Consider the following 16,865-nt stretch of genomic DNA (forward strand, 5'->3'; position numbering starts at 1 on the left):
ACCTTACTTGCCATCATTCCCTTTTTACTGCTGCTAATTATCTCTGTGTATTAAGGTCATCAGGAGATTCCAAATGTAAATAAAAATAGCTTATATTTCAGAAAAATGGGAAAAAGAATGTGTCCCACTCTTTGTGTGTGTGTAGTAGGTTACTTTCAGGAATGGCAGCGGAGACCTTGAAATTCCCTCGTTTTCGTACAGTAGTTAAAATAAATAAAGATGTGCCGTTTCTTCCTGTGCACTCAGTGAAAACATGGAACCTGCATACCGAATCCTGTGATGTGCATGTCGATTAATCGATTACGTTAAAATCAATGTGCTCACTCACCTCTATTTCTTGGGCTGACCTGCCAAGAATCACTGGTAGGGTCAAGCTCCCAAGATATAGCATTACAGATGACTGTCCATTGTACAGTCGCCCCAAGAAGTGATGGCAGAGTTTCAGATTGCTTCGGTCACTCTGCAGTGCCATACGTTCAAGAAAACAGTGAATATAAGGTAAATATTCAAGGCCTTCACGTCATATCAAATAAAATAAATATTATATCACGCTAAGAATGATGTAGCCTATAATGAATAACAGGAGGCAGTGATATATTAGAAGTTAACACTTATATAGTTACCTTTCCCGATTTGAATGAATGTGACATGTATTACTCCGCGCGCGGTGGGCAGTAGGCCTGTAAATCCGTGTTCCTGATTTATTTGTTTCCCATGTTTTCAAATACAGATGCTCTAGTTTTGAAGACCAGTTAAGGAAAATTCTTGTGACTGCAATACACTGCCTTATTTTCAAATGCTATGGTGATGATACAGCAACAATAAGGATGCCATAACAATGAAATTATTATTCGTAATGATGCCCTACCTGCGGTAGCAGCAAGACCGTACTGCCTTTTATTCCGTCTTTCTCTCGCCAATAATAATTATAATTAGCAACTTTATCCCCAACTGATGTAAAATTATTTTTACTTGTAAGGAGGTATGACAGATTCTGTCTTTTTCACTTACACTAGGCAATAAACAGGACCAAAACATGAGTTCATAAACTCTTGCAATGCAAAAGCACGCACTTTTTACTCCATCTTTTAACCTTAATATCTGTCTTTTTAAATAAACTGTAATGTCCTGCTGAACAGAAAATGCTGATCTGGAAGCTTTGAACTCAATTATTTTATTACTCTTGCTAATCGATTATGCACTGAGGATATCGGATATGACAGAAGTCAGCATTCTCCAAGAAGCTCTGACTCAAGGGAAATTTCGAGGTTCTCTTTTTTATACTTCTTTCACCGATAGCCCTCTGGCTTATATTAAATAATCCAGAGATTTTTCTTGATGGAAAACTGGCCAAAGGCAGTGTAATAACTTCATATCTTTGAGTAAATGTGATCTCCTTTCGTGCGTGTTGATCGAAACATTTAAAATAGCTTACTGGCTTGTGCCGCCTTCCCGCTTTCTGTCGTCGTCCATGGAGACATTGGAAACGGAAATATATGACTAAATTATTCCCTAGTATTGTAACGGAAATTATTTTAAAATAATTATTAATTTTAATTGTTTATTGAAGCTCCCTTTTGTTCAGTCTTACGCTACTATAAAATTATTGCGTTTTACCATACTAGACTTGAACTCCACAAATAATTCCTGACTGTCCCTGAGCGACAGTTGTGAAATTTCAATTAGTTCCGTTTAGGATTTCCTATTATCGTAACTAACGAACTGCTTCCTACAGTTTCGAAATATACAGGTACTTTAGCATTGATTTATTGTTTTTTGTAACAATTTTACGTATTAGGTTTCACCTCATAGAGATATAAGCAAGAATATGTGCACTATCGCTGACCGAAAACTTCTGGATACTCCGCCGTCACTTCTTAGGCCGACTGTACAACATTTACTAATATACCAAAGACATATAAGCAATCTTTTCACAGATTCATAAAGTTTTTCATTTCTTGAGGAGAGCTGAAAAAATATGGCATGAAAACTGTATATAGCGGAAGACCTTCCCAGTATCCAAACGAACTCCTGGAAAATGCCATTCAAATCGTTCTCCCATATATAATGCTTTTCCTTTATTTCATATCTCTTTACGGATAAGAGTTCATTATATAAATTGTACTAAAATATCAGAGCCATATCTGTCCTCTTTTCAATACATCTGAGAATTTGTTATTTGGTGACTCGGTTCACCTCCCTAAAATAATGGCTGGAAAATTGTATACAGTATAGTAGACCTTCGGAGTAACCAGACGAGCTCACCTGGGAAGTATTATTCAAATCTTTCTATTTCTGTTTTTTTGGGGGGTAGGGGACTGACCTCCATGAATCAGGGAGAGGGGAGTCATGCTCCACAAATATCGATGTGCAATTTCTTATTCTGAATTCAAAGAAAACGTGGAACCTCCATGTCTAATGCTGCGGTATGTATGCGGATTTCGTAGAAATCCATGTGCTCACTTTCCCCTACTTACTGTTTTTATGTTTAGGATGGAGCCGACCCCTCCAAGATTTTGGGGGGGTTCACGCTCTCCGTATATCGCATTACGGATAACAGTCCACTGTACAACATGTACTAAGGCATCAAAGCCATATATTCCCTCCTTTAACCATTTCTAAGAGTTTTTTATTTGGTGAGGGGGACCGACCCCCTGAAAATTCAGGATTGGAAAACCGTATCTAATAGAAAACCTTCCCGGTAACCAAATTAACTCACCGGAAAAGTTCCATTACAATATTTCTCCCATTCCTGATCGTTTTTATTTTTGGGAGGAGGCTGACCCCCTAAGAATCATAAGGGAGGAGGGGTCACGCTCCCCAAATATCGCATTAAGGATGAGAGTCCATTGTACAACGTGTATTAAGACAACAAAGTCATATTTGTCCTCCTTCTCCTGTTTTGTATCCTTTATATATTTTGTAGGGGGGTAAGCCCCCTAAAAATAATGGTGAAAAGTTTTAAGTGGTGTAGGACATTAATAGGTAACCAGCCGAACTGACCTGAGAAGTTTCGTTGAAATTCTGTTCACTCTCCCTTATTTCTGATCATTGTTATTTCTGGGAGAGGGACTCATCCTTCAAGAACATCGGGGAGGTCGCTGTCCTCAACTGTCGCATTACGGACATGAGCCCATTGTATAATACATACTACGATATCAAATCCATATCTGGCATCCTTTCATTATTTCTGAGAATTTTTTAACTGGCTAAGGGGTTAACTCCCCTAAAAATTATGGTTGGAACATTATACAATTATAGTGGAAGACCTTTCCAGGACCGCGACGAACTCACCTGGAAAGTTTAATTCAAATCCGTCAAATAACCTAGAAGCTATAGCACACACACACACACACACACAAACACACACACACACACACACACACACACACAGCCTGAGTGTACCGCTACGGTATACGGAGTGTTGCCGAAAGTGATGCCGTCTTGCTTCGTGATTTTAATAAATAAAAAATAAATAAGTAAAAACATCAGGAACATTTTCTGCTATCACCCTACACGCAGAGGTGAATGAATCAACCATCACTCAGCCCAGAAAGTTATACCGATACCATGCCCTGACGTCACTATCCCCACCTCCTACAAGCCATATCACCTACTGGACGTGTACTTACCCTATACACCCTTAGAACAGTACACGAAGGGTACGGGTTAGCACCTAATTTTCAGTTTTAATTTCAATGTGCACATTACCGATAACAAAAAATTATAAAAGACTATTTGCATTAGTTTGGTAGTAAAAATTTGACTCGATGCAAGTAAAAAATACGAAGAAAAGGGAAATCAATTATTATGTTTTTCTATCAATCTATCTACCCATTGCCAGACGTCATGGTCCCACAAGGGATGGTCCCAGATGAATCACCTCCATGTCGCTCTTTCCTCTGCCATTTGTCTCCCTTCCCTCCAACTCACCCCCGTCCTTAACATATCTCTCCACTTCATGCCTCCATCTCCTCCTTCTCCTCTCCACGTAAGCCTCACTCACACTTTTTTTTGTCAGTATCTCATTTTCCATTCTCTCCACATGGGCGAACCATCCCCAAGTACTTCTCTTTATACGTTCTGTTACAGCCATTTCAACACCACAACCCTCCTTTACGTATTTATTCTTCTGCCTGTCGCTCCATGTGAGTCCATATGGTCCTATCGAATTATTCATTTCCTTGTTCTCACATTTGACTTGTGTTCTTCCAACAGGATCCAAACTCCACTTCCATACGTTACAAAAGAGATCACAATACTGTCATGCAGCGACTTTTTTACATCCAAGCTCACTTTCCCATTCCTTATCATTGCTTCAATAAACCAGCAACATTTCTACCGTGCTGTACTCCTTCAAACACTTCTAAACTTCCATCTTTTCTCATCTCATTACCTAAGCACCCGAATGCATTTACATTCTCCATTTCCTCACCTTTCAGACAAACTGTACATTCTGTGACTTCATTTCACTCAGTTCCATAAATTCACTCTTGTCTACATTCACTTTTCGATTCCTTATCCTCCATTCACTCATCCTCACTTAACAATACAGTATCATCAGCAAACAACAGTACAGTAAGTTTCCACACTCTACCCTTTCTCATTTGAGACGCTTCAGTATCCACTACCCTACCTGGTCTCTATTATATAGCTTCATTCATAGACAAATGGAACAACCATGGGAACATGTCAAACTCTTGCTTCTGTCCAACACTCATATCACAGAACTAGCACAATTCGTTATCCACACTCACCGCAAGTCTAGTTTCCTATATACTGTACTCTTCACAGCATTCAACAACTTCACATCTGCTCCAGATATTTTTAGTACATTTCACATTCCCTACTTATCCATGATGGCAGCATACAACTTCTCTCCTTTCTCTAGATACTTTTCCACTAAACATCGTAGTACAAATTTCTGATCTACATAGCCTCTTCCCTTCCTGAAATCCTCTGTTCCCCTCCAACTAATTTCTCGGTTATTTCCCTAACTCTGTTGATAAGTATCCTACCATACACTTTTCCTATTATGCTGAGAAGACAAATGCCCCTATAAATGCCACACTGTTCTCCTTCCCTTTATCATTTGTACAGGTGAATAACTACAAATGACTTCCAATCCCCCAAGACCCTATCCTCATCCTTGGCCAATCTGCTTATCTTCTATATCCATTCTATCACAATCCCTCCCCCGTATTTCAACATTTCACCACATATTCCATCAATTCCCAAGGCTTTCCCCAGTCTGATTTTCTTCAGTGCTTCTAATAATTCCATTCTACTGATCTCTTCCTCCCTACTCGCCTCTCATCTCTCAACCATTCACCAACAACTTTTATTTACACTATTTTCACTTTCTATATTCAATAATTCTATAGTGTTCTCTCCATGTACTAACTTTTTCTCCCTTCCCCGCCAGTATTCTGCCATTTATATCATTCACTTCTCTACTGCTTCCCCTATCGCCCTGTCTTACGTTATTGGCCTCCTTCCAAAGCAGTTTCATATATTCCCTCCACTTTTCACTCAAATTTTTCCAAACTCACCCAAAATTCTCATTCTCGCTTATTAGTTTTTCCACTTCTCTCTTCTCTACATGTAACTTTTTTTTTTCTCTCGTCTCTTCACATCATCCATTCCTCTGCACTCCATCCAGTCACTTTATGCCTTGTTCTACTCTGCCACAGCCCGTTTGACATCATTCCACAATACTGATCCTTGCGTCTCCTTAAGTCTCCTCTTCATCCCACATACTACCTCACATAGTTATCAGATTTCTTGGATATCTTGCACATGTCTGCCACGTGCTCCAAATCATATCTATCCAGTTGCTACTCCACTTCTCTCTTTTAATCTCTTACAAACTTTCTACTCTCCTCGCAGGAGCTGCTTCGCCCTGTCTTTCTCATACCCTGTTCGCTTAACGCTTTTGCACCTCTGGCATGGTCATTACAGTACTACTGTATGTAGCGGTCAGATAATTATCTACCCATAATAATATATGCTCCCGTATCCAACACAGGTTTCATTCGCTCATCGATGCAAACATAATCTATCATTGCCTTCTGTCCATCCACTTCACCACCTCATTCTCCTTACCATTTGCCGTGTATACCTGTGGATAATTTTGTCAAAAAAAGGTAATGCTATTGCCACGCCCTTCCCCACACAAATGTCCACAAGATGCCATCATTTTCAATCCACTTCAGCCCACTCACTAGCAACCCCATCTACCTTGATATTTCCTACTTTCTCTGGTTCCCACTCATCTCTCCAATAAATGAGAGAAAAGAATTCGGGAGCCGAATTCTAATCGCCCGCCAGAATATGCTGTCGGCCAAGTTCAAGATTTTGGCCATATCTTTATACCCTGAAGGTTTCATGTTGATAGCTCAAGCTGTTCACGAGATACAATGGTGTTAAAGGCGAGAGATAAAAACTAGTTGACCTTTGGTACCCATTCTGGTGACCCTGACCCTGACCCCGAATGCCCACTTTCGAACTCGGCCAAGATTTTGGCCATATCTTGATGCCTTGAAAGTTTCATGGTGATAGCTCAAGCCGTTCATGAGATATAATGGGAACACACACATACACACACACACACACACACACACACACACACACACACACACACACACACACACACACACACACACACACTCAGAGGCAGACAAGAACATTATCGCTCCGCCTTCTAAAGGCAGGCGATAAAAACACTTTTTGTAAACATTTCCACGCTCGCTTCCACTATTGTCCAAAATTCATCTTTCATTTTTGTAGCCTGGTCCTCAGTTGGGGCATACACACAAACAACTGCCAACACCTTGTATTCCCAGTTTCACTTTTATCTATGCAATCTGAGATCCAACTAATCCATACCCCCTGATATTCTCCTTCCATCTATTGCATACAGCAAACTTCCTTTGCCCTCTCATTCACATCTGCTACTGCACATACGTCCAGTCCATACTCTTACTCTCCCATACACTCGTCTCACCATTTGGTGTTTCAGCCCACGTATGTTAACTATTGCATTCTCAGGTACCTAAACAATCTCTCTCTCTCTCTCTCTCTCTCTCTCTCTCTCTCTCTCTCTCTCTCTCTCTCTCTCTCATCATTCTCGCTTCTCACATTCCAAATTGCCATCTTTATCACGTCCCTTGTCTGGTCCGAGGTCATTATCTATAGGTCCGTCCGAGGCATAACCAGAAGCTTTGGCATCGGGAAACCGCAAGGTAACAATTTCTGGTTAAGGTAACAATCGTTTGCCGAAGATATCTAACGTGCTTCATTCATTCATTATCCAACCCTACGTTGCCCCATGAGGAGTGTAGCAGCCCTGGGGTAGGCAAGTTGGCCCTGACATTTAAGATGAGAGTGACCAGCCTCACTCATCCCTGAGTGGCATTACGTGAGCAATAAACCCCAAACACCCCTTGGATATAAACCTTCACAGGCTCAATCCGATTGGAGCGCCGTAATTACCCACAAAACCATCAAGCGCCAAAATTAGGTTATGTGGTTACCACCCAGCGCGGTCAATGGTTTCCAGGTGTACAGGAAACCATTTAGCTTGTCACTCAGTGTAGAGTCACCCATTGGCAGAAGGAAGAGGAAAGAATGATGGAAAGAAAGACAGAAGTGGGAGTGTAAAGTCACCCGTAGGCAGAAGGACGAGGAAAGAATGAAGGAAAGAAAGACAGAAGAGGATGGAAGGAAAGAAGGATGGAGGAGAGGAAAGGACAGACACTCGAGAGCAGCACTACATCGAGTGAGTGGATCGTGAGCGCCCTCACCTACCACAACGTGCAGCACAGTATTATTTGTAACTGATCAATCAGCTTTAAAACAATTCAAAATAGAGCATGCCAAGTTAGGGACATGAAAACAGATGTGCTTTTCACTACATCATCGGCATCGTCCAGCAGGCCGTGTGACAAAGGACACAAGGCTGCTGTACACCCACTCAACATCGACTGGTAGACAAAAGATTTTACAGTAACTGTGTTCTGGGTTGTATGATTCATTAACTGACGCAACTCTTTAATAAAAATAATTTCCTTATTCGTCAGTATGAACATAAACACGAAAAAATTGGTCACGAAGCTTCACGGCACGAGCGGTCCGGCATTGGTTACCTATTCCTCTTCTTTTTTTATAGCCAAAATCATGCCTAATTTTTCTTCTATTATCTTTGCCTTGGCTCCCTTAATTGCTGTTAACAAGTAATCAACTCTTCATCCCCATTGTCCTTAGTAAGAGCTACCACGTCCAGCTGTGTGTGTGTTGCTGTGCGATGACGTCAGTTGCATGGTGCATACTATCTATAAACCCTAACTGCAGACTCCTTTTATACCAAATTGTTTTCCCTCTGTCAAAGTTCTAATCCATCCAAACTTTTCTAACGTAATATTATCTGTTATGTTCTTGATATGCACTAACTTAATATACAGTATACAAGCAAGAAATGAAATATATCTCCTTGTCTTGTTCGCCCCTTCTCGTACCCTTAATTTCCGGCCAAGGTGGGTTGCTTTGAGTCTATTGTAAGTGGCTGGCTTCAGCCGGAATAGAAAAGTTCTCATTTCTTAGTCAAAACGTTGAGATAGTATAAAATTTCTGGAGCTTTAGGTTTCTCTTGAAAGCAGTAGCCAAAATAAAATGCAAAGAAGGTATATAATAACAAAAGGGTTTAACTATTAGGGGTTCAAAACCCTAAGAGTGTGATGCAGAAAACTAGGAACAGAATCAGAATCACTCCGAATTACGTCCTTTCATTGTTTTACAGACTCTTTCTTTCCCTTCATCATCTCCACCAAAGATTCGTCATTCACTTTTTGTCCTAACTTACCCACAAATGTAAACCTCTACCCACCCATTCCTCAATTCCTTCTTTATTTACATAAAGTCACAGTGGTTGCAGCCTCTCCTAACCTTTCTTCTCCGCCTCGTCTAACATTTCTACCAGCCTGTTCCACTCGCAGCAGTTCCTAACTTTTTCTGTCCTGACTCCCCAAACGTAATACGACAACCATCTTGATTCTAGTGTACTACATCTTTTATCATAGAAGTAAACAATAAATCGTTGCCAGAATGACAGTGTTGGATTGTAACAGTTCGGGTACTCAAAACTGAGAACGCGGTGTACATGAACAAAATGAAATGTAAAAAAAAAAGTCATGTTCAGGATAAGGGTTAAATTACAGCTTTCTACCAACTGGGGTGTCATTAGCTCTAGTCAAGATAATAACAAATCACCAATAGTCTTTTACATTAAGCCACTCATACGGCTTCAATCTGAACTTCGGTATCTTCGAAAACGCTGTTTCGCAGAGATATGCAAACGAGAATTTATTAAATACCCTTACAGTCAATTTACTGAAAACAGAGTACCAACCAGTTTCCAATAAAAACTTCAAGATTCTCTTCGAATGTGTCCTTTGCTAAAGAATCACTTCCTAATTAAAAAAATTATCTTGCACTGCATCCAGAAATGCTCTTTCTTAGAATTATGATGGAAAAAGATCCCTCAGAAAAATTGACTCAGGAAAATCACTAGAAAATTCTGTGACTCCGGAGACCCAATGTCCCTCTGCGATATAGTTTGGCGTCCAGGTTGCCAGCCATTGCTCTATCATCTCTATCCATCTAATCCTACTGCACATTACCCATCTTATGATACTTAATCCTCTAGCACCTCTACCTACTATTTCCTTTTGCAGGTCTACCTACCTCTATCTCCTTTTTCCTCTAGCCTCTCCACTCACCAATGCCTCTTGTAACTCTAATAACCTTTACCCATTTATTCCTTTGGCATCTCTGCCTATCTATTGTGACATTTTCCTCTAGTCCAGTGCATCTACCTTCTTTTGGGAACAACTCATCATTATATTTCTCTAGTACTGCTGTCCTTTGACCCTCCCCTCCCCTCTCCAAAAGGATTTCCCTGGCTTTGGGCTCCACATTATAATAGGTGTAGTATCAAGCTAGTTGCTACTCTTGTTATTTACTTAAAAACTCCTAAATTCATCAAGTTTCAGCGATACCGAATGACAGTATGAGAGAAAAATTGTGATGTAGTTGTAGAAGATTATGACAGCGATGGAAGAACAGAGAATATTGCAAAAATGTACCAAAGGAGACACTGATGTATATGTCCTGAGAAATTACGATAATAACGAAGGACTGGGCGAAGATCAAAGGGTAGATAATGATGCGGCAAACAGCACTTGTGATAATGCTGTAACTGTATGGCTATAATGATGATAGTTTGTCAAGTGTGGTAGGATAAAGAACAGTATAACAACTGCGACCAATGTAAGTCGGTGACAGTGATATTGATCAACACCACCCACTATCTAATTCCCCTAGACGACGAATGAATACAGAATGCCTGTTGACCCGTCCAGTGGCTCACATTTACCTCTCAATTCACCACGATCAACAGTTGGATAATAAAGTATAAGGAGGCTGGAGATAAGCACGTGGGAGAAGTGAGAATGTAATACGGACATGTGGAACGATTACAAAAGACTTCCCATTACTCCTCCCATCATCAAACCGACCTTCAACGAAATCCCTGTCCTGTATAATAACATTAAGATGATGTTATAAGAAGCTTGGGCAAGTGGAGCTTCAAGGACACACCTAAACTCGTGCAATAACGTTGGTGTGCCTAGGACCACTCCTGCCGTTGTGCAGTCCTAAACAATGCAGTGAGGTAATCAATACGTTTCTGATTTCGTAGTTTACAGCAATTAGTAGCTGAAATTGCAGAAACTGAAATGGAGAGCATTTGTATGTGTTCCGCTAAATTCTTTATCAATATATAATGCTGTAGCAGAGAAAAAATAACAAGCACTTTGCAAATACAGGAAACCGATTTCTGAACAAAACAATTGATACAATGAGAAACGACGCGGGAAAAGAGCACTACAAATGAGCTCCATATCACTGTATACTCCAGAATCCTTCATCAGATAAGAAAAGGCACAATTCTTGGAGCAAATAAATGGAAAACAGAGAAAAGATGGCTATAAATAGGTTTCCAGATATATCTATGAAGAGGAGAGATAGGCGTAGAGAAAAATCATTGAGAGGATACGTACGATAAGGAAATGGATACTAAAGGGAAGTTGGATACTATGATTAACAAAGTGAAATACAAATCAGGTGTTCAAGACAGAGAAAAGTAGAAAAGATTGTAAAACCTCCTTCTCCTCTTTTCATGCCGTTTCTTTCATTCTGTCAGATTAACGGTATAGACAGTGATGTTAAAGCTGTACAATTAGAACTGTGAACCTCAAGACGCTAGTGACATTCCAGAAAGGCATGAGACTCGCGATGACGTCTTTTCGATTACATTCTTCTTACTTCAGGACGGTTTATGGCAGCTAATGAAAGGCCTCTTGTACTGAAGGGGTGAAAAACAACTTCAATCAACTCATTCAGAAGGGTAACTTTATTGTCAGTTCTTTTATTCTTACTTCCAGACGATTTTTCTTTTTCAGATTAGGAAGGACCTCATGTATTGGACAGGTACTATAAGAAACAGTCTCCTTTAACGTTCCGAGTAGAATATGTTTAAAACTTATCCTGTTATATTCACATGGTTCTGTTCAAACTAAGAAACATCTTGTTGTCAAAGGGTTAACACTCAAGATGGTACGGTCACTGAAAGAGGGAAAGGCAGCAAGAAGAGAGGCAGATGCCCTTTCTTAGCATCATGAGAGGGGGTAAGATGTGTGGTGAAAGGGGGTGAGAGTGTGGTGAAAGGGGGTGAGAGTGTGATGAAAGGAGATGAGAGGTGTGGTGAAAGGGGGTGAGGGTGTGGTGAAAGGGGGTGAGAGTTATGGTGAAAGGGGGTGAGGGTGTGGTGAAAGGGGGTGAGAGTTGTGGTGAAAGGGGGTGAGGGTGTGGTGAAAGGGGGTGAGGGTGTGGTGAAAGGGGGTGAGGGTGTGGTGAAAGGAGATGAGAGGTGTGGTGAAAGGGGGTGAGGGTGTGGTGAAAGGGGGTGAGAGTGTGGTGAAAGGGGGTGAGAGTTGTGGTGAAAGGGGGTAAGGTGAAAGGAGATGAGAGGTGTGGTGAGAGGGGGTGAGATGTGGTGAGGGGTGGGAGGGGATGAGAGAAAAGAAAAAGGGTGAGAGGTGTGGTGGGACAAGTGAGAGGTGTAGTAGTGAGAGGGGATAAGAGACGTTCTGAGAAGAGGTGAGAGGTGTAGTGAGAAGGTGTGAGAGGAGTAGTGAAAGGGGGTAAAAGGTGTAGTGAAAGGGGGAACGAGGTGTAACGAGAGAGGGATAAAGGTGTGGTGAGACAGGGTGAGGTGTGGTGAGAGGGGATAAGAGGTGTGGTGAGAGAGGATGAGATGTGGTGCAAGGGCGTAAGAGGTGTGGTGAGAGGGGGCGAAAGGGATGTAGTGAGAGGGGGCAAGAGGTGTGATGAGAGAGAATAAGGTGTGGTGAGAGGGATTAAAAGGTATAATGAGAGGGGTAAGAGGTATGGTGAGAGGGGATAAGAGCTGTGGTGAGAGGGGGTACAAGGTGTAGTGAGAGGAGGTGAGAGGGGGTACAAGGTGTAGTGAGAGGAGGTTAGAGGTGTAGTGAAAGAGGGTACAAGATGAAGTGAGAGGGGGTTAGAGATGTGGTGAGAGGGGGTTACAAGGTGTTGTGAGAGGGAGTACAAGGTGTAACGAGAGGAGGTTAGAGGTGTGGTGAGAGGGGGTACAAGGTGTAACGAGAGGGGGTTAGAGGTGTGGTGAGAGGGGGTACAAGGTGTAACGAGAGGGGGTTAGAGGTGTGGTGAGAGAAGTGAAAGATGTAGTGCGAGAGAGTAAAATATGTGATGCAAGAAGTGAGAAGTGTGATGAGGAGTTAGAGTGGAAGGAGAGATTATGAGATGGGTGGTAATAACGAGTAAGAGGTCTGGTGAGAACCTGTGAAATGTGTGGTGACGGCGTGAGAGGTGTGAAGGCACGGAATGAAACCAGGATGAGAGGTGTGGTGAGACCGGAAGGTGAGAAAGTAAAAGGTGTTGCGAGACTGGGTGAAAGAGGGTGAGAAGTGTGCAGAGAGAGGGTGAGAGTTGTGGAAGGAGGGATGATACGGGATGTGGGGTTTGGTAACATGAGGTAAGAGGTGTGGTGAGAGGGAGTGGGAGCTGTAGAAAGAGAGTTGAAATGGGATAAGAGCTGTGTTCAAAGGGTGTGAAAGGGGGATGAAATATATAGCAAGATGCGTGAAAGATTTAATGAGAAGATTGGAGAGAAAGAGAACGAGGTTCCAAAACCGAGGGGGAGTGGTTGGGTAAGACGGGTGAGAGTGGAAGTATGTGAGGTTTGATGAGCCTGGGTTAGAGGTGCAGTGAGAGGGGGCGAGAAGAATGATAGAGGAGGGGAAGTGTAGTGATACGGGTTGAGACAGGGTGAGAAGTATGGTAAAGGGGAGTAAAATGTGTAATGACAGACTGACAGGGGGGGAGAGGTGTGGTGAGGAGGGGGGAGTGTGGGTGTAAGAGGTGTGATAAATGAAGATCGGGAATATAAGGTGCGGTGACAGCGGGTTAGGGATGTGGGAGAGAATGGTTAAAGGGGATGAGAGGTGATGTAAGAAGGGGTGAGACAGGGCGAGACACCTGGTGTGACGGAAGGTGTGGTGAAAGACAGCGAGAAAAAGTGATAGGTGTGACGAGAGAGGAAGATAAAGAATGAGACGAAAGGTGGGAGAGGGAAAGAGACGTGACGAGAGGTGGTGATAGTTAGTGACAGGGGGTAAGGGAGTGTAAGAGGACTCGCGACAGAGGTAAAGGGTGAAAATGTGTGATGAGAGATGGGTGACAATGAATAAGAAGTTTGATGACTGGAGTAGAGAAAAGGGTTAGAGGGGATGAAAGTTTTGATGGCGGTTAGTGAGAGGCCTTCTGGGAGGTAATGAGATGTTTGGTGAGGTGTGTGGGGAAAGGGATGAGTGAGTGAAAGGGATATGAGGAGGATAGCGAAGTTTGATAAGATGTGTGGTGAGAAGAGTTGAGAGGTGTAGTGAGGGAGGTTGAAATGTTTGGTCAGGTGGGTGAGAGGTGTGGTGAGGGGAATGGTGAAAGGGTGTCTAGAGGGTTGTGAGGGAGGGACACGTGAGCTGGGAGGGGATGAGAGGTGTAGTGTCGGGTGAGAGAGAGAGAGAGAGAGAGGGGGGGGATGGTTAACGAAGGTGAGTGATGTTGCTAGTGGTGATGTGATAGGTATGTTGAAAGGCGTGAGAAATGAGGTGAGAGGAATGCTGAGAGAGAATGAAAGGTACGGTGAGAGACGTAAGAGGTGCGGTGGAAGGGAGTGAGATATGATCGAAGAGAGTGATAGGTGTGGTTAAAGGTGTGATGTGAGATATGTGGTGAAAATTGTGATGTTGATAAGTGTGGTGCGAGGTTTGTTGAAGGGGAATGAGAGACGTAGTGAAACAGAGTATGAGGGCTGTGTGATGTGGGGTATGGTGAAGGGGTAAGGAGTGTAGTGACAAAAATATATAAAGTAGATGAACTTATTAATGTTTTATTTAAAACTGATTTTGGGTTATGAATTGCACGAAGATCATTAAGACATTAAGGTCCGAGTTTCGTATTTGGGGAAGGAAGGTACTGAGACTTCCACTTATTAATTCACTTTGTATGGAGTAGTAATTTGTAATCTTAAGGCTATATAACTTAATGAGGTGTGAGTGTGGTGAAACAAGTGAAAGAAGCATGTAGAAGGAATCCTGAAAAATATAAACGCATGGGGAGTGTTGAAACATTGTTGTGATGAGGGCAGGGGATAAGGGCAGTATGTGGTGAGGACAGCGTTTAAGGTATGGTGAGGTAGGATGTGTGTGTGTGTGTGTGTGTGTGTGTGTGTGTGTGTGTGTGTGTGTGTGTGTGTGTGTGTGTGTGTGTGTGTGTGTGTGTGTGTGTGTGTGTGTGTGTGTGTGTGTGTGTGTGTGTGTGTGTGTGAAGCTAAAATGTGGTAAAGGTTTGGTGAGAAAGAGTGTTGAGTGTTGTGAACAGGACAAGAGTAGTGTGTTGTGAAGTGCGTGGTCAAGGTGTGGAGAGATCGTCAACGATGTATTGAAATTAGAAAGCAGTGTGGGAAGAGAGGACAGAGAGAGGTTTGGCAAAGGTAAAATGAGATGAATGTGAGAGGTATGAGGAATGGTGTGTAAATGAGCATGTGGGTGTGTTATGAAATATGGGAGAGCATACGTGAGCCTGTGTGTGTGTGTGTGTGTGTGTGTGTGTGTGTGTGTGTGTGTGTGTGTGTGTGTGTGTGTGTGTGTGTGTGTGTGTGTGTGTGTGTGTGTGTGTGTGTGTGTGTGTGTGTGTGTGTGTGTGTGTGTGTGTGTGTGTGTGTGTTTAAATCCATAGGAAAATGTGTGGGCATATGAATGAGTGCGTTGGTATTTGAGTAAGTGCGTGGATGCGTGCACGGTCGTGTGAGAGAGTGGAAGTGTAGCAAACAAAGGGTAAAAGTATTACGTCTATAATACACGAATTATCTTTAGCCATTTTAATGTAAAAAGGTCTCTAAGCTGAATGACACTGTTCAGTGGTAACATGAACAAGGAAAAAAAAAAGTCATCATACGTGGAGGATGATGGAAACTCTATCTAATTCTTTCACAATGGCCTTTTCAAACTTACTAATGCCGCTTAACGGTAGGAAGAATAAGATAAAAAACATTTGATCGTATTGAAGGGGTTGGTGAGAATGTGATACCCCGGAATTCTCTTAGTGTCCATTCTCCACCAAAATCAAACGAGCTATTATTATTTTTTTTTTCTGACAGTTTCAATTTAATACGAATAAGCCATTTTTCATTTTGCCAGAAAAATTACCTACCCTTTACAAACGTCTTGAAACATACATATGCAAAAACTACATCCAGTGAATTTGTGTTCATGTGAAATAAATTGTGGCAAGAGTGTAGCGGAAGACAGTGTGTTGGGGGAGGTGGCGGTGAGGGAGAGAGGGGAGACTGTGAGGGAAATGAGAAGGGGAAGAGACGAAGGGCGGTAAAGGGTAGTGGGGAAGGAAAGTGTGGCCGAGAGAGAAGGAGGAACAGAAAAGGAAGAGAAGAGGATGACAGAAGGGGATTGTAGGAGATGGGGTAGATGACAGAGAGAAAGGAGAGTGCTGGGAAGTTGGGAGGGGATGGAGAGATAATGTGCGAGTGAAGGGGAGAGGAAGGGGGGAGACAGACTGTAGGAGAAATGGAAAGAAGAGAGGTTGGAGGAAGGGGGTATAGGTAGGGCTAAAAGATGGGGTTTATGAGATGAGGGGAGAATGCGGAAAGTGGAGGGGAGAGACATAATACAGGAGAAAGGGAAAGAAGACGTGTTAGAAGGTTGTGGGGAAGGAGGATGAAGGGACAATGTGGGAGAAGGAGGAGGAGGAGAGGAGGCCGTAATTCCCTCAGTTTCAAGTTCTAATAGCAGTATCAAAATATTTACCGTAGTGCTGCCCGTCCCGTGATCCGAGTATTGAAAGTGTTCGTGTTTGAGGTGATCGGATTAAGGCTAATTATGGCGCAGGCAACATTCAGCAGAGAAACAAAAAAGGATGGAGCATGTTTATGGGTACGTGCATGTCTGGTGTCAGGTGTAAAATCCGTCCAGGTGTATGTATAATGGGGCAGGTAGAAACAGAGTGAGAATAGAAACGTCGCACATGTATGTATAATGGGGCAGGTAGAAACAGAGTGAGAATAGAAACATCGCACATGTATGTATAATGGGGCAGGTAGAAACAGAGTGAGAACTGAAACATCGCACATGTATGTATAATGGGGCAGGTAGAAACAGAGTGAGAATAGAAACATCGCACATGATTCTGGC

Source organism: Coenobita brevimanus, chromosome 100, assembly GCF_032717465.1.
Source record: "Coenobita brevimanus isolate Jiangsu-jjx chromosome 100, ASM3271746v2, whole genome shotgun sequence".
NCBI classification, from domain to species: domain Eukaryota; kingdom Metazoa; phylum Arthropoda; class Malacostraca; order Decapoda; family Coenobitidae; genus Coenobita; species Coenobita brevimanus.